General features: G+C 36.2%; 1 non-coding gene across 1 annotated transcript; it reads right to left on the minus strand.

Moving 5' to 3' along the window:
* Positions 1-3,598: 3,598 nt before the first annotated feature.
* On the minus strand, positions 3,599-3,705 carry LOC141624618 (small nucleolar RNA R71). Its single transcript, XR_012534423.1, has one exon. It is a non-coding gene; the product is annotated as a small nucleolar RNA R71 (small nucleolar RNA).
* Positions 3,706-4,925: the final 1,220 nt, after the last annotated feature.

Below are 4,925 nucleotides of genomic sequence, written 5' to 3' on the forward strand. Positions count from 1 at the left end.
ATATTCTTAGGGATTGTGTTTCAATATGATGATATACATATAGCAAGTGAATCTAAAACCCACTTCTTCAATTAGAAGGAAGGTATTCAATACATGTCTTGAGTTTTGTAGATTCTTGCAATCCTAAGATAATGTGAAACTTAAGAGAGGGTCTTAAGTAGGACATCAATGAGTTGGAATCAATGTTTTTGATCATGTTATAAAACTTTTCTCGATAAGTCGAGAAGTTGTGTTTATACATGGAGTTTAGTGGGAGTTACGGAAATTTTAATTAGTCTTATATGTGGATGACATATTGATCATTGAGAATGATTTAAGACTTTTGGAGTAATATAATACATCTTGAATATCCGGTTTTATGGAGATAAATCCACATGATATTAGCATCAAATAAGAAGTCTTATGTTGATAAGATTCATGATTAGTTCAATCGAGTTGAACATATTTGGTTGATTCCATTTGCTTCCGCTGCCGGATCAATTAAATAAGTAATGATGTATAACACTTCATATGCTTTGAATATGATGAATTGTTTTAAAATCGAATTTAACTAATAAGTTACCAAGTAAGCCATAAAGATTACCCTTAAGTGCTTGCAAATGCATTAAGGATATAATGCAAAGTGTTTTTGATGCAATTTTGTGTAAGGGTGTTACACAAGTGACAATTGACAATTGAGATTGCGCATGGTTTCCGACAAAACCATAATCAAAACACATTAGGATGGTTAAGATACCATTATGGCTATGTTATTTAAGAAATAGATTTTCTAGAATCGTTCTAGGCAATAAAGAACAATGAGAAATATTTACAACGGAAATTGAGTACACTTGCAATCATGAGATGTGCAAAAAGGATGAGTCCCGCAAACTGTGAAAACAGTGGGAGCTATTCTAAGGCTAGAGGGCCTATGTCTTGATTGGATCTCGACACGTACTCAGAAAGTTTTGTAATGCAAATGTATACATTACAAAGGAAAACGAGTATGTAGTTAGGTTGAGTAAGGTACAAGAAGCTGATAAAACCTATTAACCAAAGCCTTCTCATAGGCTTAACATGATGAGTCATGTCATTCCAATTGAATTGAGATGAACAACTACATTCAAGATCAAACTGGATTATAGAATATGAAGTAGTAATCAGGCATTGACTATTCATATGTCATAATCACATTTGTCGTTCGAGTTTTTAAACTGAAAAACTCCTTTAATACTTTGTTACATCCAAACGGGTTGTACAGACAACATTGAACCCCGTTAAAGTGAACCCGGATTAACATGGTATTCGCCCATAGTCACTTGTATGAGGTAACGTCTCGAAGTGCCTAGAGTGTGATGCGATTGATGGCAAGTTCAAGTGTCATAGAGTCATGTGAGATGACTAGTCGATCTGATAAGTGCATATTTTATATACTTTCATTCCCTATATTAGCTTTATTTTATTTGTTAATTAGCACTTATCATAGTGTCATAAGCTAATATTTGTTGTTCTAGTGTATTTGCTTGTCTTAACATGTTTTTGTAGGAATCTAAGCATTTAGAGGCTTTTTCCTATCACTCTATACACTAAGTTCATTAAGCTAACCAAGATCAAGTGTTGGACTAAGCATGGAGCATTGGATTGGGTTTTGCATGGAGAAATTGATGGATTAGTATGAGTAATGCAAATGTTGCCAACAATCAAAGTCAAGGCCAACTTCAAAGTCCAAAACAATGGGAAAGCATGGGATTCTAAAAGTTCCTAAGATGCCAAATGCTAGCATTAACCGGGTGATTAATCGCACAATTAATCACCAACATTGGATACCCTTTGCAATTAAGAGGAGAATTAAGGGAATTAACCGAGAAACACACGACCCCGATCGGGGCCGCAGTCATCTTAATTGTTTACGTTTCTTCTTCCTCTCCTATAAATAGGAGAGGTGTTCCGAGGTCTTAGGCATCCAATTTTTACGTCTCACTTTTGTTCTTCATAGCCTTAAGCAATATAATCTCTCAATAGTTTTCATATTAGTTTACAAATTAGTTAATCTTGTAGTTCTTAAACATTTGGTTCTTAATTCATTTTCAAGCATTTGGTTCTATTTGTTTCTTCCATACACGTTATTTCTATTAAGGTATTTCTATTTCTAGTTTACATTTTACATTGCTTTTTAGTTTATTATTAATCTCATTTCATTAGCATAATTTCCTTTACATGTTATATCACCTAATTTGTTTAGATCATATTATCATGTTTATCACTTCTTATAATATAGTTTGCAATTCATATTCTATTATGAGTAGCTAAATTTCCTAGTCTAAGGGCTAGGGGAGCCATGCATAAATTTAATATATAAACATGATAAAATAAGTTAATAATAATATTGTTCATATTGCTTATATCACATGTTTGCATCGTCACGTTTAATCGTTGTTTAAGGCCTTATTCAAATGATTAAGTTTGTTCATTCGTTCTATAAGTCGAGAGGCACGGAATTGAATTAGACTAAGCATGTATAGTAGGACGACCTAGTCATGGACGAGAGTTTCTCTAGGACCCGGTCTATGGTTGATGCTAATGCCGCAAGGTGGGTATCTTTAAGCCTAAGCAATTGACAATGTTATTAGTACCGAATTTATCATAATCATATGTTTACTTTTGCATGTGTGACCCGAACCCCTTAGACTCTCTTTTATTATATAATTTGCATCATTATTGTTATTAATCACCAAACAATCAAACCAACCCAAATCGTAATCGACCATGATAAAAATCTACCCATAGCAATTCACGAACTAATTCCCGTTTCCTTGTGTTCGACCCCTATTACTACATTAAATTGTGTCTAGGGAATTTATCTTTGCATAGGTACGCGATAAGCTATCTAATTTTGGCTCCGTTGCCGGGGAAACAGTTTTATTACCAATTGAATTATCGATTTTTATCTTGTTTTATTTTGTCTTGAGGAACACTTGTTCCTTGAGACCGTTACTTATCATTTTCCTAGAAATTGTTGTCTTATGCCCAGGTCCTCTCGTAGTGGAGAATTGCTTTCACCGGATTCCGAGCCCGAGAAAACCTTTAGGAGAAGACGACGATTTTGGAAGGAAGTGAAAGAAGCCACTTCTCCCATACAAGTTGAAAGTGCTAGAAAGTCTTACTTAGACGATCTAGAGGTTCTTAAAGAGGAGGAGGTTTCAAGTTCATCATCTCCACCACCATCACCATCTACTACCAAAACGATGGTGAAACTTTCCGATCACTCAAAGCCCACCGCGGCCATGCTTCCGGCCGGAATCACAACCACTCAAATCACCGCGCCGGAATTCAAGATCAAACCGGCTTTTATTAGCCTTGTGGAGAGAAAGAAATTTGGAGGAAGTCCTTTGGAGGATCCCAATTTGCATGTGCAAAATTTTTGTGACTATTGCTCCATGATCCGACAAACGGGCGTCACCCAAGCCCGAGAATAAGGGAAATACTTTTCCCTTTCTCTTTGAAAGACAAGGCCAAGCTTTGGATCAACAGCCTTGACCGCACCACCTTGGGAATCACCAATTGGGAGACATTGGCTCTTGCTTTTTATCAAAAGTTTTTTCCACCGGAGAAAACTCAAACTTTGAGGAGCCAAATCACCGGATTCCGTCAACAAGCTCTTGAGAGCTTATATGAAGCTTGGGAGAGGTACAAAGAGCTTCAAAGGCAATGCCCACATCATGGGCTAGATGAATGGTTTCTAGCAATAACATTCTACGATGGATGTTGTGCCGAGTCCCGAAGGATTCTTGATTCCGCCAACAATGGGCGGTTTGATCAAATTGACACCGATCTTGCTCATTCCACGATCGAATCTATGGCGATCCATGATGCCCAATATGTCAATTCCCGAGTTGTGCCATCTAAAGGTAAAGAAGAATCCTCTAACAACTCCGTTTTGCTAGCTCAAATTGTAATCCCCCTATAAATCTAGTGCAAAACAGTGGCGGAATCACTGTCGAACGGGATTAATAACACAGTGATAAAAGTCTAACTGATAAAAATTGAGAATATAAAATTCTCAATTATGAAGATTTGCAAAGCCCGGTCAAATACAAATGCCACTTTCCTAGAAAAAGGGCTAAAACAAAAATCCTCAAAGTGTTCGACTGAAAACATAAAGGAAAAAAAAAAAACAAAAGAACAGAGTAGGATCTTCAGACTACTCGCTAGCTCTCACACTGATATCCCATCCATAAGAATACCTGTCATGTTATAAACATAACAGCCACAGTCAGTGGGGAGTAACTAGACGTTCTCCCAGCCATGTTACACAATATAAGTGGTATAGAAGAAATAATATATCAAAATAGATTGAAGTATTATAACAAAAGTAATTAAAATATGATATCAAAATTACGATCGGAACAAATCGTACTGCATGCTTACAAAAAATTCCTCAAACAACGAATGGAAATAATATAGTTCGGGCTTAGATTTTAACATGCTTTGGCAATATCGCTAAAAACCGTAGACCCCGCTCACCTACCATGTGCTAATTGTTGGGGACCACCGCTCGATCAACCCACTAGTCACAAACCATAACGGAACCCTGCTCGGCCCGGTCTAAGTACATGTACATGACTCTACGACAATCTGTACCAACGGAACCACCGCTCACCCAGGGTAACAAATCAAATGGTGGTAAGAAAATAGTATACCTCAGTTTATTATTCCTTGCCTTCCCTCCAAATATTCCAAACTCAAAAATACCCAAAAGGTAGTATCTTATTTCAAGGTTTGTAAGTGAACTTACTCTTTTATTATCTCGAGTGAAAACTTTAACTGTATAATTATAAGGTATAAAATGATTTCGAAGTTTACATATGATAAAGCTACTGCTTTATACTTTAAATCAAGTCTAAATGAATGTACTTTATGAAGATATGTATTATTTAGGCCTTTAT

This window comes from Silene latifolia, chromosome X (genome assembly GCF_048544455.1).
Source record: "Silene latifolia isolate original U9 population chromosome X, ASM4854445v1, whole genome shotgun sequence".
Classification (NCBI taxonomy): Eukaryota; Viridiplantae; Streptophyta; class Magnoliopsida; order Caryophyllales; family Caryophyllaceae; genus Silene; species Silene latifolia.